Source organism: Tachyglossus aculeatus, chromosome 22 (genome assembly GCF_015852505.1).
Source record: "Tachyglossus aculeatus isolate mTacAcu1 chromosome 22, mTacAcu1.pri, whole genome shotgun sequence".
NCBI lineage: Eukaryota > Metazoa > Chordata > Mammalia > Monotremata > Tachyglossidae > Tachyglossus > Tachyglossus aculeatus.
The window spans coordinates 28,395,970-28,415,590 of NC_052087.1; the positions used below are offsets into that span (position 1 = coordinate 28,395,970).

Sequence of the window (19,621 nt, forward strand, 5' to 3'; positions counted from 1 at the left end):
GAAATCAATCACTAGTACTTACTGAGTGCTTACTGTGTGCAGAACACCGTACTAAGCGCTAGGGAGAGCAGAGTACGATCAAGTTTGTAGATACGTTTCCTACCCGTAAGGAATATACAGCCTAAAGGAACGAACTGGAAACTCGGACCTTCCCTCTGGACACCAGCGCATTTAGTTTGGGATCACCCCCCGGGATATTTTTTGTGTTGTTTTTAAGAAAACACTTGGAACCCAGGAGGGAGAACTATGGGAGAGGGACAGAGAAGGAAGAATAAGGAACAGACCTCAGATCATGAAGGTTTGGTGAGAAAAAGAGATCTTTTCCAGGAATTTTCACTTTCCTTTCAATCTTCCCCATCAGAATCCCAAGTGTTTCACCATCATCATCATGACTACAACAACAACCACCTCTCTGTGATTCTCCTGCATTACCTGAACATTACTGGCTGAGCACCAGAACTTTACAGACGGCTGAGAAGCAGTTTTCCGCACAGTGCTTTCTGAATAAAAATTCCAGGACTTCTGAAAAGGATCGCGCTGTGGCCCTTGGAAGCCCCCACAAGAACAGAATCCTGGGTTTCCAAACTTTCATGAACCTGAGTTAAGCAATTTGGAAAGTTGTGCTTATAGAAGAAATGAATCAAACAAAGTCGTGTGTGTGCACAAGATTAAACTTAAGGTAACGGATCAGGAAAAGTTAACAAGGCAGACAAAGCTTCACAGTAGTAGTAAAGATGCCTTACTCTTTCCTTTCATTAAAAAGTGAGAGTGTCCACACAACTGAGCCGATCCAGAATTACACAATTTTCTATTTGTAGGTTTAAAGTACACCCTCCTATCAAAACAAACGAATACATTGGCCACGCTAGGAGGTTTAGTACAGTTTTTAGGGAACTGGACAAAATTCTAAAATAAATGTTTCTGTGCTGGAGACCTGCTTTAAAAAACCAATCAAATCAAGGCATTAATACTAAAAGTTGTTCTGCGACTTCAATGAAAGTATTTGCTAATACTAACACTGCTAGACTGTTAGTAGACTGTGAGCCCATTGTTGGGTAGGGACCGTCTCTATATGTTGCCAACTTGTACTTCCCAAGCGCTTAGTACAGTGCTCTGCACACAGTAAGCGCTCAATAAATACAACTGAATGAATAAATGCTACCCCCTGCTACCCTCAGGGAAATGATTTGGCTGACCTGACACAGTGTACACTTTGTACCCCACCAAGTTGCAGGATTTTCTTTAAAAAAAAATCACATTGTACTAGAAATAGACATGCTGTGGTGTCATCCAAGTGGGAGTGGTTCGAATAATATTTTTTTCATCCTTCTCAAAAACTTTTCACACTTAGGCACCCTGACAAGTGGGAGTGGTTCGAATAATATTTTTTTCATCCTTCTCAAAAACTTTTCACACTTAGGCACCCTGACAAGGAGAGCTCTCTCCCCTTTTCCATTATTTGTTTCACACTCACTGAACCCAACGGGACTGAAGAAAAATGAAAACTATCAATTTTAAGAAAATAAATGACCATAGGCCCTAAAACCCTAATCACGACTCAGGTTTCCAAAATTAGGCTTTACGCTCATATGATTGGAGCAGAACACCGTACTAAGCGCTAGGGAGAGTAGAGAACGATCAAGTTTGTAGATACGTTTCCTACCCGTAAGGAATATACAGCCTAAAGGAATGAACTGGAAACTCGGACCTTCCCTCTGGACACCAGCGCATTTAGTTTGGGATCACCCCCCAGGATATGGAAGCAGAATCACAATTCTGCTTCCATACTCAGAGAAGAGAGTGCAGGTGGATCAATCGTATTACCTGAGCGCTTACTGTGTGCAGAGCACTTTAATAAGCACTTGGAAGAGTACAATAGCCATTCCCTGCCCACAATGAATAATAATAATAATAATAAGGATAGCATTTGTTAAGTGCTTACTATGTGCAAAGCACTGTTCTAAGCGCCGGGGGAGATACAAGGTGATCAGGTTGTCCCACGTGGGGCTCACAGTCCTAATCCCCATTTAACAGATGATGGAACTGAGGCAAAGAGAAGTTAAGTGACTTGCCCAAAGTCACGCAGCTGACAAGTGGCGGAGCCGGGATTAGAACCCATGACCTCTGACTCCCAAGCCCGGGCTCTTTCCACTGAGCCATGCTGCTTCTCAAAATGAACTTACAGTCTGGGGGCGGAGGGATGACAACTGAAATAAACAAATTACAGATAGGTATATAAGCGCTGTGGGGATGGAAGGGGGGATGAATAAAAGCTAATAATTTCAGAGAAGAAAGATGTCCACAACCAAAAGCAAATTAAAGATGACTATGGCTATCATTAGTATTAAGCAGTATTATCCATGCCTCTTTGCCAGAGTTTACAATCATTTACCTAGCCCACATCGTAGGGTGTAAAGGGTTAAAACATTCCACTTCTGGCCAACTTTCTCTGAGAAAGCAGTGGGCCCTTATGTTGGGAAGAGCACTAGAAGAAATGCTAACTTCTGATCCCAAGTCTGCCACCGACATTGCCAGTTCGTCAACAGAGAGCTTCCATAATTTCAGTCTCAGACTAGTGGCTGCAAATATTCATATTTATTCATTCATTCAATCATATTTATTGAGCGCTTACTGTGTGCAGAGCACTGTACTAATTCCCCCATCATAAGCCACTAGACTGACTTTAAAGTATCTTAAATACGAAAACTGCTCAGCTAAAACTGTAACATCTTTCTATTGGTTTTGAATTTCTCACCCTGGCGCTTGCAGGCAAGGACAAAGGAGATAGTATAGATTTATAAACTTTATCAAAAAAATCTAATTTCTAGCTAAATGCTTCCATATTTGCTGTTTGCTCATGGGGAACTTCAGAGAGGAGAAATGATTTTAAAATCCCCTTTGGCTTCTATGTGGATGTAGGCCCAAGAAAATAAAGTTGCTTTTTTTACCTTTCAATTCAAAACACTAAATTTTATGATGTCTCAATGTACTTCAGCAAATTTGGGCAAACAAAAAAAAACTAGTGCAGCATTAATAACTATACACAACTGGCATCTTTAGAGGCAAGCAAGCAAGCCACATCCCCGATGATTAGATCACTGCGCTTTTCAGGAAGTGGTACACAGTAGAACTGGTCTAGAGCCTCCAGTCTGCCTCTCCTCATGAGATAGACACTAAAGGTGCTTGATAATTGAGTATTTTTTTTAAAATAAATTAAAGTTCCAATTCTTTCTCTTCATTCTTCATCATTTCTCTTCCTTAAAATCTTAAGAAACAGCTCATGAAATGAAATTCATCTAAGTAGAAAATCTTATCAAATTGAAAAAAAAATACAAATGTAAACATTAACCAAAAAAAACGCACAGATTATGACTCCTGGAGTTTTAGTACTTTGACCATATTAGATCAACTGAGCCAGGTCTCTAGAAGACGGCTGTTTCTACATCTATCTTGCTGACAAGCAAGTCCCTCAAAGGGTGCAGAGAGTGGTCAAACAGCATCACAAGTTTGCACTTCTAGAATTTCACCTTTCGATACCTTATCCTTTGATATTTCATTATTATTACTGCTGATTCTCCAACATATGGTGGCAGTGAAGTTCCCAGAACCAAAATATTAAGTGTGCAACTCCTACTTTTTGTATTTGTCTGTGTTACGTGCCCCACACACTGAAAATAAATACACAATGCCACTGTACTGGGCTTAGGGGTTCTGTGAACTTGATACAATGAGAATGGGAACTCTTGCAGTTCTTTCCATTGACATCGTAAAGTTGCCACATTTTCTGGGCTCTCTTTTGAATTAATGGGACATCTGTTCCAAGTACAGCCTGCTAACATTTTACTAAGAGATATTTTTATTCTGCATTTGTATCTGGCTTGCTTTTTAGTTGAACTCTTATTTTATTCACTGGTCATTATTTCTTCATACTACGTTGTCAATTTGGCATTCCTAGTTTCCCTAAGCACAATGGCCCACTCCAAACAAGATCGGCAGTTTTAACAACAATAATTACAATACGCTCTCCATATAGATTAAATAAAGGAAATCACCCCCACAAAGATTTTCATGGGAATTTTTTTTTGTTTCATATCCTGATCATTTAAAGGCATCTGTTCCCTTTAGAGGAAGCGCACTATTCTGAGGATTGAGCAAATGGGGGGGGGGGGGGGGGGGGGAGTAAACAAAAATTAAATAGAATGAAAAGTTGCAAACTTTCTCTACACACAGCAACAAAGACTGCAATAACCCACACAGTGAAATTTCAGGAAGGGAACGTCTTTGAGCCGTCTCGGGACCAGTGCGGGGAACGAGACAAACACAACCACCTGCACTTAACATGCATGCTGCACACCCTCCATAGTTACGTCATGTCATGCACTGAGAACGCGCTTACCAAGCTGTGTTGTCAGCCAACCTGACAAGAAAAAAGGCACGTCTACGGGGGTGAGGGTGGAGGGGTCAGGGTGGCTTTCTCCCCAGGTTCCACCTTGCAGCAGACAGTAGAGGCTGCTGGCTCTCCTTTAAACTGAGGTTTGTCCACTTACACTTAGCTAGCTTTCTGGTTCCCACAGGATTTGTGGCGGCTCCTTTAATTGAGCAACAGAAGGTCTCTCAAACTTAATCAATCAATCAATCGTATTTATTGAGCGCTTACTATGTGCAGAGCACTGTACTAAGCGCTTGGGAAGTACAAATTGGCATCACATAGAGACAGTCCCTACCCAACAGTGGGCTCACAGTCTAAAAGGGGGAGACAGAGAACAGAACCAAACATACCAACAAAATAAAATAAGTAGGATAGAAATGTACAAGTAAAATAAATAAATAAATAAATAAATAAATAAATAGAGTAATAAATATGTACAACCATATATACATATAGACAGGTGCTGTGGGGAAGGGAAGGAGGTAAGACGGAGGGATGGAGAGGGGGAGAGGAAAGAAGGGGCTCAGTCTGGGAAGGCCTCCTGGAGGAGGTGAGCTCTCAGCAGGGCCTTGAAGGGAGGAGGCCTTGAAGGCCTTGAAGGCCTTGAAGGCCTTGAAACTTAAAACACCTTGGTGTTAAATACTTCCTGGGTTCTCCTCCCACTAGCCTATCCCATGGCTGCCTCCCATCCTCGAGGTACTAAGACCTAACGGCAGGCAGAAACGCTGTGCTATTGTTTCCGCATGACACTCACACCCATGGAGAAATTCTCCCCGTCAGCAGCATCATCTTCTACCCGAGACTATAATGGCAGGCAGAACTGCCTCCAAGACAGAGGAAGGAAGGACACCTTAGCCAGGACACTAGCCTTTGCCACTGATTCACTTTATGACCTTGAATGAGGCACTTCACCTCTCCGTGCCTCAGTTTTCCCACCTGTGTGGCTATCGCCCACCCTCCTGGACGGTATATGGACTGACATGCTTCTTTAAAAGGTCCTGAGCTCCCGGATGAAAAGGAACCTTATAGATAAGCGGTATTATTCACAAGACCACATTTTTCTTATCATCAATTAAGCCCCAAGCTTCAACTTGGGGCTCCAAATAAGCAGCCATGGGGAATTCCTGTTGGGAACCTCCTTGGATCTGCCCAAAGGGGTAGATTTGAGGTAGAGGCATAGCCTCAGAACAAATTTCCCAAAAGTTGGCACATTATCACAGGGCATTTCTTAGCAGCCTTCAACACTGCTAGGCAGGGCTCAGTCCTAGGGTAGATTAATTGGAGAAAGTGTCCCAGGATCCACATCCCCTCACATGAGTGGCAGGATCATTCGATCCAGGAGAAACTGGCTAGTGTGGGACCAAACTGACCCCTGGGACCAGGGGCTCATGGGTTCATTCTGGGATAGGATTTAAGGAGCCAACCTACTGCTCTGGTAAATAGGTCTGCTATTTGAGCCCTGCCCTCTCTCACCAGCCTGCACTGAGGATCCATGTCGCTTAGAGACAAACCCTGAGTCTAGGCGCTTTGTGGACACTCAAGATAGATGGGAAATTATGTTTTGGGGAAGACTGAATATGGAAGATCAGAGACAGAGAGGCATAAGGTCTTTTCTTTTTTTTGGCTCCCAGACTAATGGTGCCAGGTCCTTTCCTTAAGATCAGACAGAAGAGTTATAGCTAATGAGCTAATCAACAAGACAAAATTTCCTCTCCCAGCCATAGTCAAAAGGCTATATCTAATTTGTACTGTGCTAATTTGTAACCTTGGGCAATGCCATGACTACCTTTCCATCTAGCACAATTCCAAGCATCTAGCTGGAACTCAAAAATTTGAGGACACACATTTATTGCCTTCAAGAATGAGGGATGAAACAATGGAATGGAGAAAAGATCTCGAGTTTTCATCTGAATCAATCGATCAGTCAATCATATTTATTGAGTCCTTTCCATGTGCAGAGCATTTATTCGGTGCCTGGGAGAGTACAATATAACAGAGTTGGTAATCATTCATTCATTCAACCGTATTTATTGAGCACTTACTGTGTGCAGATCACTGTACTAATGATGATGCTATTTGCTAAGTGCTAACTATGTGTCGAACCCGTTGTTGAGTAGGGATTGTCTCTATCTGTTGCCGAACTGTACTTTCCAAGCCCTTAGTAGAGTGCTCTGCACACAGTAAGCGCTCAATAAATTCGATTGAATGAATGAGCACTGTTCTAAGTGCACAGTCCCTGTCCACAACGAGCTGACAGTCTAGAAGGGGAGACAAACATTAAAATAAATAAATTAAATTACGGCTATGTACATAAGCGCTATGGGATTCACAAAGGGGTCAATCAATTCACGAAGGGGTCAATCAAGGGTGAAAACTCTAGGGTAAGGGTAACACAGAAGGGAGTGGGAGAAGGGGAAAATGAGGGCTTAGTCGGGGAAGGCCTCTTGGAAGAGATGTGTTTTTAATAGGGCTTTGAAGGTGGGGAGAGTGAATGCCTGTTGGATATGAAGAGAGGGAGTTGTAGTCCAGAGACAGGATGTGGTAAAGGGGTCGGCGGCAAGATCGAGAGATCGAGGCACAGTGAGTAGGCTGGCATTGGAGGATCCAAGGGTACAGGCTGGATTGTAGAAGGAAATCAGAGACGTAAGGTAGGAGTGGGCAAGGTGATTGAGGGCTTTAAAGTCTACGGTAAAGAGTTTCGGTTTTGATGCGGAGGTGGACGGAAAACCACTGAAAGTTCTTGAGGAATGGGGAAACACGGACTGAACGGTTTTGTCAAAGATGATCCGGGCAGCAGAGTGAGGTATGGACTGAAATGGGAAGAGACAGAAGGCAGGGAGGTCAGCAAGGAGGCTGGTGCAGGAATCAAGGCAGCACTTGGATTTAACACGGTAGAAGTTTGGATGGTGAGGAAAGGGCCGATTTTAGAGATGCTGTGAGGGTTGAACCGATAGGATTTGGCGACAGACTGAATAGGTGAACCTATATGTGAACAAAGAACCCAGGTGCTGACCGAGAGCAATGGATGAAATGCCACTGAACACAAACTTATAAAGCTTTTACAAGTATATCGTACACACCAACTTACTTTTCTATCTATTAAAATGATCTAAAGATGATTTTAAGATGAAAATGAAGGGACATTTCGATTAAGCCCCTAAGATACCTGAGTCTTTTCTAGTATTTGGAAAGGTAGGCACTAGATGAAATAAAATACTATTAAAAAACTTCAGAATCCTCTCTGCAAAAGTGGAAACATTAAAAAAAATAAGGAAATGTGAGATCAAAGTATAACTAATAGGATGGATGATCATTAAGGGACAGTGCCCCAGCAAGGGAACGTTTCCCCCAAAACTGTCATTTTTAAACAACTTCCTTCTCATGGAAGGTGGACAGGAAGCCAAGCCTAGCAGAAAGTGACAGACAAACCAATCAGAAAGAGCTACAGCATTGAAGTTCCTCAGATGGATGACTCAAATAGTCAAGAGCACTGTCCTTACCGAGTATTCCCTTTCCTCACGCAAATATCACTTTTGAGCAGGCCTCTCATCATGTTAGCTGTCAGCTAACTAACCCCTAAAACGTTGGCCCATTCAGATAAGGTCTGATGACGAAGTTACTCAGGCTGGCCACATCTACTCTGAATTGCAGAAAGAGACCAAAATTTAGCCCTCAGTTCTCCAAAATTTAGCCCTCAGTTCTCCAAAATTTCAGGCCTCAATTCTCAATGGTTCTGAATCCCCACTCTGACCAACCTCATTCTGACCAAAAATAGAGGGAGAAATCCTGAGATTTGTGAATGTGGTGGCGATTTCTAGGAAGTGAAACGCTTTGACAATTAACTTACGTTTCTGCTGCAGTTACACAGCACACTGAAGACTTTTCAAAATCCACAACAGATGACACTAACCTACCGAAAATAATTCATGACTTGCCAAATATTAAAAAATCTGCTCCCACTCAAATTGTTCAGGAATAATTATATATTTGTGGGTTCTGTATAATTAAAAAAATATGCAACACTGTAGTGGTGGGGATTTTTTTTTTTTGACTTGTGTTTTTTTTTAAGTTTCTGTTCCCTCAGCAACTTAATATCAATACCTCCAAATGAATTGCAGCATTCACCGATATACCATAACACACCCTCCATGGAGTCTATTTTAAATGGGCCACCAAAACACACAAATAGCTACCTTTTGTTTGCTGCGGAAATCATTTTGAATCTGATTTGGGTATAGTTCATTCAATCGTATTTATTCAGCGCTTACTGTGTGCAGAGCACTGTACTAAGCGCTTGGGAAGTATACTTCTACGTCAACATACTTTTCTACATTTACATTACTGACCTGGCTATATGCAACTCTCCAAATATAAGGGCAGTGATATTTTACACTGACCCTGGTCATTGATGCTGCCCCGGACATCCATCGTGAAGGCAGAAATTTTGTGCTTAATCCACTCTGACTGAGGAAAGGCAACCCATAGGGTTCTTGCAGGGAACTGCATGAGTTTAATCCTAATTCTCCCTTCCAAGCACACATATAACTCAATGGTATAAGGGGAAGAACATAAAGGTATATAAAACTGTGAAGCTTTCACATTAGAAGTTCTTCCAGGGTAGACTGTATTTGCATTGGTCAGTTACTGGATGCTTTCACTTTCTAATACTGTCTTAGAAGTACTTAGAAATACTTTCTCCATCTATTGCCCTCCTTATTGATTAGCTGAAAAATTGTAGAATTACTTATTTTATGGAACAAATTGGATACAATTAACTTTCAATATCTCTAAGAGGAGCTAATAGAACCTAATATACCTAAATAGTAAAAAAAAAAAAAAAAAGCATGCATGGAAGAGGTTATTATTTTTACAGTGACAAAGCACTTGCTACTAAAGGCAATGTACTGTTCTCTTAAATCCACCCAGCACCTATAAGAGTCCCATGTGCAGGAGTCCTGCTCCCAGAAAACAAGAAAATAAAAGGTCAGGTACAAGATCAGCTCTACAAGGAGGATAAAAAATTTGCCCTGATTCCCGTACATGCTAATTACGGCAAAAAACACAATCCAATTTTCTATCTTTCAATTTTTCTGGACTCCCCTTTCCTTTAAAGCCAAACGAGTCATGCAAATTAGAAAGTTTCCAAAGGCCCAGGGTCTAAAAGAAATAAGGCAATGTTGGAAAGGAATCACCCTCAAGAAAATAAGCCTTACAACTAAAATCATTAGTTCTTATCTGAGAATTGGTACTTCATTTCTTCCAAGTATTGCTACTCAGGGCCACCCCCTCCATCACTGCTGTAAGATTGGCAAAGGTGCTAGAAGCACTGGTAAAATTTTTACAGGACGGTGGACTTTTTCCAAAACTTCAATTTTAGAGGCTTGATTTCACCAAACAAGCAATATGAAAATAAATTATATAGTTGCAAAGAAACATTACCTTTCCAAACCTTCTATAACAGTCCTGACTGACCCCAAAACAGCCCACCTTAGTAACCTGACCCAAGGTCTTATTATGACAAGTGAAGCTTCTTACCAAACTGTAAAGAACGAAGACAGGGATGCTTTTTACTTTTCTTCAATGGCTTGGAGTGGAAATAAAAAATGATGTTCCAAGAATGGTAAGAGCTAAAAGTTTCTGAAGTTCCCACAGTTTAAAATTTACAGATTCAAATCAATATCTGTACTCATTTGAAGTAGCTATTCCTTTTTTTCCCCACCCAAACCGATATTCTCAATCAAAAGTTACTTTTAATATGATGAGAGCAATTTTAGAAACACATCGATCCATTCACTGAATTAGAAGTTCATGATACTGTCAACTACTGTAGAAGCAACATAGCAGTACTCTGAATGTTGATTCTGGGAGGTAAAGAGCCTTCCAGTTAATCAGTACAAAGCCAAAATGCCATCACTCAAAAAGAGAAAACAGCATTGATTTTATTAAATATACCGTTCATGAGCAACAACTTTTTCATGCAGCAGGGGAAAAAATATGAACCAACCTAAAGCTAAAAAACTGTTCTTTGATGATTTTTTTTTCTAAACCCTCACAAACTTTTTCACTGTTTAACAGGTACAGCAGGAGCAATCACACTTATTCACTCAAATTGCTAGTAATTTTCAAGGAACCTGTGCTTTGCCCCTCATTTACATAAAATGGAGTAAACTGAATTAAGCAGAAGGGTGGCTTCAAATGCAGTTTAGGAAGACTACAAATCCCAGAATTCATTGCTCTGACCTTAATTTAAAATGAGGCACTGCATTTTGGGATTTGTAGTGCCTAGGTTACAAAATTTTACTGCCCCCACTACACACACACACCTTTCCTAAGAGGGACAGGGACCGTGCCTATTTCTCAATAGTGTATTATTTTCTCCCAGGGCTTAGTACAGTGCTCTGCACAAAGTTAGTGCTTAATAAATACTATTACCCCTCCTCAAATTTCAACTGCTATGGCCTTTCTTGTAACACCTACAGCGGACCTGATCAAGGGAACAAGCCACTTTATTCTCTGCTCTGGGGATCGGTATATATTCCCGGCAGCACATGATGCCAAACACACTCTCCGAATCAATACCTTTTTCATATGTGAACAAACTTGCATGAACAGACGTATTCGAAATGATGTAAATACCAAGTGTAAAACAACAACAACAACAACAAAAAAAAACCCTTGCTGGTCCAAAAGAAATAATGGCTATTTTGAAGAGCTTGACTAAGTAGCCCGTAACAACTTTTGAAATAGCATTTACTGGATTTCCTTCAGGGCTGCTAGAGTCTAGTTCTGTAAAACGAATTGTCAGGTGACACTTTTGTGAATCTTCTCCCCAAAAGGTCATTTGTGAACATAGTACTCGCTTTCCCTCAATATTATCCATCTGGAAATGTATTCCCCTCCCTCTACAAATGCACTGTGACCTGAGTTTGCCCTTCCTCTTCCCTCCACAAATGGGGGAGGGGGGAGAGTGGGTGGAAAGGAGGGAGGGAAAAAAAAAAAGACAGAAAAACCTGCTTTCATTGAAAATTAAATGGCTGCTTGAGGACAGAGCCTTACTACACAAGACACTAGACTACAACTCTGAAGAGGTAAGTCCAGCTTCCCACGTTAGCGTCTTCGGAAAAGGCCTGCAGCCAGGAAAAGGAAAAAAAGAAAAAGAAAAGGCAGGTTTTACCACATCTGATCCCAAACTCAATAGTTTACGCTTCAATTTCAAGTACACATATCCCTTGTAAATCTAAGGAAAAGAGGACGGAGAAAGGTTTATAATTGTGGTAGCCTTTTCAGGCAGCAGCCCCCTCACCGACATGCAACAAAATAAAAGTCCACCAATTTCTGAACGCCAGAGAAAGCTAAGCCAGCACACATATGTAACTTAATTCAGTTAAAAATCACCTGTGGCACACGCTACTACATTCCAGCATAAAAGTGACAGGCTACCAAAGGATCTGACGCCTCATCGATACAACATACTGTCCATAAGGCCGGAGACCGTGGTTGCCATGGTTACTATCAGTCAGTTTATCAGAAAATGATTGTGACATCCTAAAGTTTGGGTTAAAACAAAACAGTTTAGGGTGCTGATGGTTAATGAACTGAACAGAACAACTACTACTTCATTTTTAAGTACTGTCCACTGCTCTAGAGATGCACATGGTTAACAATACTTGGATCTGCGGCAGAGAAAAAAAAATCAATTCCTTTCTGCTGCTTCTTCTCCTCAAGTACTGACAGTTTGTATTCTCAATGCAGCCAAAACAATAAAACAAAACCCATCTTTTTGGCTTCTGTCTTTAAGTTCTTCTTCTTTTTCTTTTTTTTTCCAGGCCCACAAACAGTCAAAACAAAGACTAGATCACCAACCTGTTGGCCCCATCTCCCTCCTCTCTCCAGATTAACTATTCAGGCATTTGATGTCTTCTTTACTTAAAAAGCTGTAACACCAGAAGACATTTCCACACCAGATCCTGAAATATAGGTGCAGAGTAGTTTCCTTCATGAAAGGCCTGCTAACTGCCATTTTTAGAGTGAAAGAACTTGCAATATGTTGGGGATTTTTTTTCACGCCCTTGTAGAACAGTCTGGTACAGGAAAGTTTCTTTGGAAAGGCACAATGCTATTTAGCCCTCACATGTAATTAGAAGCTAGCAGTCAACCTACCTACCGGCTTAAGACTGGGGCTGCTGAAACGGTAATGTAGAAGTTTACTTAAAAATTCTGTTTCAGCATTCCCACAGCTAGGAGAATTGTTGAATCAAAGGCTCCATGCACACATCAGGCAAATTATATGAAAGTCATAGGGAATAGTATTACAAGGAAACTAGACAGCAGATAAAATATGCTATTTCAAGAAATTATTTACAAAAAAAGCTACATGCTTTTTAGACATTACCTCTACAAATTCTCGGAGCAGAAGAGATGCAGACCTGCTAAAGCTGATCTGAACAAATGCACTGCCGTGCTCCTAAAGAATATCTATACCCATAAGAGAAAGCATATGCAGATATAAAAATTCCCAAAAAGTCAATACATATCACTTATTCTCTAGGACGTGTTAACTGCAGACAGGTACGCTCAATGAAAGCATCCCTCTACAAAGTTGGCTATAAAAGGATACTGTCAAAAGTTGTACATCTAAAACTTGATTTGTTATTTTTTTCATAGGTAAAAATTATTGCAACAATCACGGTGCGTGTTCCGCACGCACACACTGCTAGGACACGTAGAAGTTATCTAATTCATTTTTATGTCACGACAGCCTGTCGTACGGAAAAGTTAATATTACCTTTAATTTTAGTTTGAAAGTTTACATTACCTTCATCAAGCCTTAAGGCGAGCTGCCATCTTTAGCTGCTATTATAAGCTTCTTTTAATAAAAAGGAAATGTTAGCTGCACTTTATTAACTGTTAGCAACTTTTAACGCACTCTTGTGTATAAAGATGTTCCAATTACTCATTCTTCCTCAGTGAGCCCTGCCTATACAGAAAACGACAAAACTTAAAACTTGAGGTTAAAACTTACTAATTCTGCAGAAGAGACCCATGAGTAAGATGGGGGAAGGGAAGAAAAAAAAATGTTTGAAGTTCTCCCCGCAGTCCGGGTTTCAATCTTTTGTTTTACTGTAACAGACCACCAAAGAACAGATATTTGAACTCAAACTTCCTCCGAAACAAAACAGAACACACACATATACGTGATAAATGTTATTTCTCGCTCATAGATCCACATTTCACTTTTGGTTGAAATTGGCTTGCAAATGCTAGAGGAGAATTTTTCACAAGTTGGGAGTGAGTCAAACAAAGCATAGGGTTACATTGATAACCATGTGACATTTGTTACTCTGAATTCTAAGAAGAGAATGCATCTGGGAAGGAGAGAGCACAAAATAACCCCCTAACATCAACTATGAGACTTCACTGAAGAAAGGTCAGCAGACCAGAAAACAAGAGATGCCCTACTGTCGTAATGCAGTGACAACTAGGTATGCTCTCGCATTATTGGAGGAAAAAAAGAAGAGGGAAAAAAATGAACAAGAGAAAACTTTCACAGCCACGTTTCCAAAAATAGTGATTTAAAAACCACTCTGAATGCCCTGCCGTTCTTTTAACAAATCTTAAAAACAGTACCCAAGTGCATTTAAACCATAGAATGAAAATAACTTTCGCCTATATTGTAGACAAACTCTACAATACAATTCGCAATTGATTATAATGTAGAAAAAACTAGCATTCCAACAAGAGATTCGGAATGTGCTAGCTTATCAACTACAGTACTATCTCTGGGAAAGTAACAAAATTGTCCAGAACAGTCTTATAAAATTCTTAAAAAGCTATTAAATTTTTATTTACATGAGACTCTACAAATCCAATGGCAACTCCTTTCCGATGATACCAATTCACCTTACACTAAAAAGGGAGATCCAGCGCTTAGAACAGTGCTTTACACATAGTAAGCGCTTAATAAATGCTATCATTAAGGCAGCGGGTAAAATGACACTGAAATTGTCAAGTGACTGTTTTCATTTTCACACAGGTAGGTCAGTGAACAACCACGGCAACATCTTGCCTTCAACCAGTACAACTTAGAATACCTAAAATGTGGAATTTATAAATGCACTCCACTACTGTAATTTTTCTACAATCCAGAGACACTCAAAAAAGGATTCTACAGCCAATTTCTACCCTACCCTGCTTCAGTTACCTCTTCCAAGTTGGAGTACAGTACCTGATTTGATACTTCAAACATCTCCTTGCCAAAGTAGCAGCAAAAAAAATGATTAAAGTACCTCTGTAAAAGTTTAAAGACCCCAAAATATGAGCCAAATACTTTTGCTAATGGGTTCTGCAAACAACCTTAAGAGTGTGTGTGTGTGTGTGTTTATTTACATATATATACACACAAATATATACATACTCCCCTTCGTTCCCAAATAATATGTTTGCGACACCTTTACTGCTGGGAGAGTAAAAAACTCATGACCAACAATCGGGTGGAAAAAGCTCAATAATAATAATAATAATAATGGTATTTATTAAGCGCTTACCATGTGCCAAGCACTGTTTTAAGCGCTGGGATAGATACAAGGTAATCAAGTTGTCCCACATGGGTCTCACAGTTTCAATCCCCATTTTACAGATGAGGTAACTGAGGCCCAGAAAAGTTAAGCAACTTGCCCGAAGTCACACAGCTGACTGTGGCAGAGCCGGGATTAGAACCCACGACCTCTGACTCCCAAGCTCGTGCCCTTTCCACTAACCCACGCCGCTTGTCAAGGTCACCCAGCAGACAAGAGAACCCAAGACTATCACGCACATAAAGTTCTACCGCAACCATGATGGGAGAGTAAAAAACTCATGACCAACAATCGGGCGGTAAAAGCTCAATAATAATAATAATGGTATTTATTAAGCGCTTACTACGTGCCTTGACTACCCTCCGATACCAAAATTCGTAAGTGCGGTATTATTACGCGAGCAAAAAGTTGGTGAAATCCTTCGATTTCGTGAAAGGTAGTCATTTTTACTCGCTCCTATGTGAAATAGTGACCTTAAAATCGTAATTACTTGAAAAGAAAATCTGATATTTGTATTAATGTGTTATATTAACATTTCTGTTGTTTGAAGCCCAGTGTTATTCTAAAGGGTTGCAAGCAAATGCTCTAACTTCCTGGGGGTAGAGCCATTTGTTGCATTAGCACCTCCTGCAGGATCACATTTAAATCTGATCACGCTGGGACAGGCAGAATATTTCCCAGAGAGATTAGATCCTGTAAAATTGAAGAATAAGGGCCCAACAACCATTCATTTATTTATTTTTTTAAAAAATCACGTGCCTGTGACTTTAAATTCTTCCTTCAAAGAGGAAGCCTATAGCTCCATTTTCCCAGCTCCACAATAAAGTCTGAAAACGGATGCAATCTTGTCTTTGAGTCCAGATCAAAGTAAAGCCTGCTTATGCGGAGCAAAAATTTAAAAGAGCTGCTTCTCTTTCAAAAACTAAGTAAAAGAGCGCAAGGACACTCAAACGGGTATTTTAGAGGGACACACTAACAACGCCAGTCGACACGCCAAAAGTTGGATAAACTAAAATGTTTTGGGAGGGTTTCTTTGGAACCGATGGAAATTCTTATTGTTTGAATCAATTCTTCACTATTGTACTTTATTAAAGTTGTGCATCCACAGTACTCTTCAATTCAGAAATTGAATTGATGAAAATGAGCTTCACCGCACACAAACTTTACCCTCCCAGAACACAGGCCTTGAGACTTAATAAAGAATCTACATTGGGGATCTAAAACTACTACATTGTAGCTACTTAAAATGCCTTAAAAATTCTCTCTCAGGCACATTAAGTAGTTACAATTTAGTAGTTTTAGATCCCCAATGTAGAATCTTTATGAAGTGGACTGACCGAAAAGGAAGAAAAAGGAGTTTGCCAAACCCAATATAAACAACAGCATTCTCATTAAAATGTATTTAATGTGACTCTACAATGTCATGAACCAAACAAACACCGTCGCAAAAACAGAACAAAAATACCGGGTCGGCCTTCAAAACTCAAAAGTGAAGTTGACTAGTTTGCCTTCATTGTCCCAAGGGAGTAAACTCTCCGATTTTAACAAACGACAGAACACTAAAAAAGTACATTTAAATCTCAATCGCTATCCCTTTAAGATGCTCTCCTCCAAGGTGAGGATTTTTATTCCAAGTATGAACGCTGACGTGCATTCTTTATGCATAAAAAGAGGATCTCCTTACTTTCCCCCAGAAAACGAGGGCCTAGAGAAGGTTTTCCTTCCTAGAGTACACAACTGCCTGGAGAAAACAAAACATAAACTTTCACTGATTCAAGTCCACCTAGTTCTTACTTTCAGATCTAAAGGAACAGACCTTCCCTAGTATAAATTCCCCCTCCTATCCTGCTTCCCCAGGCCTTCTGTACAGAAAAAGGGATACCCACACGACTTCCTCCTCACCTGGGGGGGCAAATCTTGGAAATCCTGAGTTCACTGTCAAGGCCAGTTCTGGGCCCACACCTGCCCTAGTCCCAACTGGTGCCTGAAATACCGGTGCCACTTTTGGGGGGCTCATCCTTAACGACTAACGCCGTTGGGACTCAGGCTGGGGTGGAAATCTGGGTTCCTCTACTTCACCACCTAAACAAAGAATATTTCGACATATGACCGGGCTATGATGACACTGATTCATCACTGAAAGCAAAACCTCCCCCTCCCATTAGGGGCCTTCCCCTTCCCCCCCAAAACTAACTTAGAAAAGGCTCTGTTTCATCCCCACCCACACACTGGCACCTCTGCCTCTTATTCTGTGGCCTTCTTTCGGGGTGCAGCCCAGAGAGGGGAGATGAGGGTCTGCATTTGCGATTTCCAGGCCAATCTCCTGAAAACCCAAACAGGGCCACTCTGCTGCTACCCACCACTGCCAGTGTGGCTGGGAGAGGAGAAATCCTAACGGCACCCCTCGGCAAAATAAAGAAACCTAACAGGAGATGACGAGGAGGGCTGGGAACAGTGCGTGCGACGGGGTTGGACCAAATGGAGAGTCCCACACACGGGGCTCCCCTACAAAGCAGGGGGGGCAAGGCCAGAGGGATAGAGGATCCGAAGGCAGGGTGGGGTGGGGGGCTGCTTGGTGAAGAAGGAAGGTGGGGGACACCATTCCCGAGCAGGAGTGGGAAGAAGGGGGAAAAAAAATCCCAAAGGTGTCCTTGCAGTCAGCTGTGTGCGTGTGCATGTGCGGAAAGGCCAGCCCCAGGGTGAGGGGTGCAGGAAGACTCTTCGGCATAACAAGTTGCAGAAGAAGAAGAAGAAGCGGAATTTCCCCACCGCTGCTCCGGCCACCAAAGACAAATGCACCAAAACATACACACACATACAAGCCCGTCAGCGTCAGCAGCCGCAGCTTTCTTTTTTTTTTTTTTTTAAACCAGATCTCTCGGTCTCCCAACAAGATGGTTTTCCCCAAAAACAACCATAATAAAAACTTCCCACAACAGCATCATGGGGTGAGGATGAAAGAGGAAACAATCACCAGCCTCGGGAAAAGCAGAGAGGATAAAGTTCCCTTCCAACCGCCCCCCCCCCCCTTGCAGTGCATCCCCCCCCCAACACAATGTGACACCCTCCCCCCCCCTTCATGCCCACCCACCCCCCAGCTCGGATGTCTGTGTCACCCTTCTCCCTGTCCAGTTTCCAAGCTCCCTATGTGGCTCATAAACTTACTTCAATTTATCCTGGGGGTGGAGAGGAAAAAAAAAAAAAGACCTGATTTTCCCATTGTCTTTTTTTTTTTTTTTTGCTGGGGGGAGGGAAGAGCCCATAGAGGAGCGCCCCGAAGGGGAAGTTATTCCTGAAATCCCAAGTTGACTGAAGGGTCCTGGCAAGAGCGGGGGGGCCCCCCCTCCCACACACCCCTCCCCCTCTTCCTCCCCCCCCCCACCAACAAACTCCCAGCAAGCAGTCCCTGCTTCTCCCTGAGACACACACCAGAGATGAGAGAAAGAGAGCAGGGAGAGAGGAGGGGGGAAGGAAGAAGAAAAAAAAAAAAAGGAGGGAGGAGAAACAGAGCTACTCAAGAAAAGAGAGAGTGAGGCGAAGAGAGAATGGAAAAGCTGGGATACTGCACCCTCCTGCTGCTGGCTGGCTGTCCCCCCTGGCAGCTGGAGGCAGGAACTCTGAGCAGGAGAAGCAGGAGGAGGAGGAGGAGGGCACTCTTCTTCATGGGGAGGGAGGGGGGGGAAGAAGCTGGAGCTGCTGGAGGAGCTGCTGCTGCTGCTGCTCTGGGCCTCTCTCACTTTTTAAATATTAGTGTGTTAAGATGGTAGGTTGTTCCCTTCTCTTTTCTCTCCCCCCCTCCACTCCTCCTCTTCTCTCTGGGCTGTTTCTTTCCTCCTCTTCCCCAAGAAGGGGGGGGGGGGGGGTTGGGGGAGTGGGGGCAAAGGAGGGAGTGGGGGCTGGATCCTCCTCCAGGAGACACACACACACACACACAGGCCCCGGGCCGAAGTGGGGAAATCAGAGCAGCAGGAGAGAAACTATGGGAGACAAACAAGCCCAACTCTTCATCCTCCTCCTCCTCCTCCTCCTCCAGTAGCAGCAGCAGCAGCAGCAAGCACCAGCAGCCCATTCACCACCCGGCCCCGGGCCGCAGCACCTCCGCCGCCTCGGCCCCGGGATCCCTCCGCGCGGGCCCAGACCCTCGGCCCGGCGCGGGAGCCCGCCGCGCGGCCCCGACCGCGCGCGCGCCCCCGCCGGCTTGGCGGGGCTGGGGTGGGGAGGGGCGGCGGCGGGGGCGCGCGCGTGAGCTCGCGCGCGCCCCCGCCGCCGGGGCGGGCGGGACTACTTGACGCGTCGGTGCGGCGAATTTATTTCACTTTGCCTAAGGAACGGGCGGTGCTGCGGCTCCCATTGCCTAGGGAAAAAACCCGGATGTAAAGTGAGTGAAACTAAACTAGAGCGAAGTAGGGCAGCAGCAGCCCAACTCCGCTGCACCGACGGACGCTGTTAATGCATTGGGTTTTGGTCCCTTTTAGACTGTAAGCCCCCCGTTGGGTAGGGACCGTCTCTAGATGTTGCAAACTTGGGCTTCCCAAGCGCTCAGTACAGTGCTCTGTGCACGCAGTAAATGCTCAATAAATTTGACTGATTGATCGGTCCCTTTCCCTCCTTTCCCGGG

General features: G+C 42.8%; 1 protein-coding gene across 7 annotated transcripts in view; it reads right to left on the reverse strand.

The window, feature by feature from the left end:
• PHF21A (PHD finger protein 21A) overlaps positions 1-18,636 on the reverse strand; it is a 230,196-nt gene extending 211,560 nt beyond the window's left edge. For 6 of the 7 annotated variants that reach the window (XM_038764899.1, XM_038764902.1, XM_038764897.1 and 3 more), the window contains exon 1: positions 18,572-18,636. The gene's annotated coding sequence lies outside the window, so the exon portion shown is untranslated. Of the gene's footprint in view, positions 1-11,824; positions 11,844-18,571 lie in introns of those variants that run through there. The other variant, XM_038764896.1, reaches the window with a different exon arrangement.
• Positions 18,637-19,621: the final 985 nt, after the last annotated feature.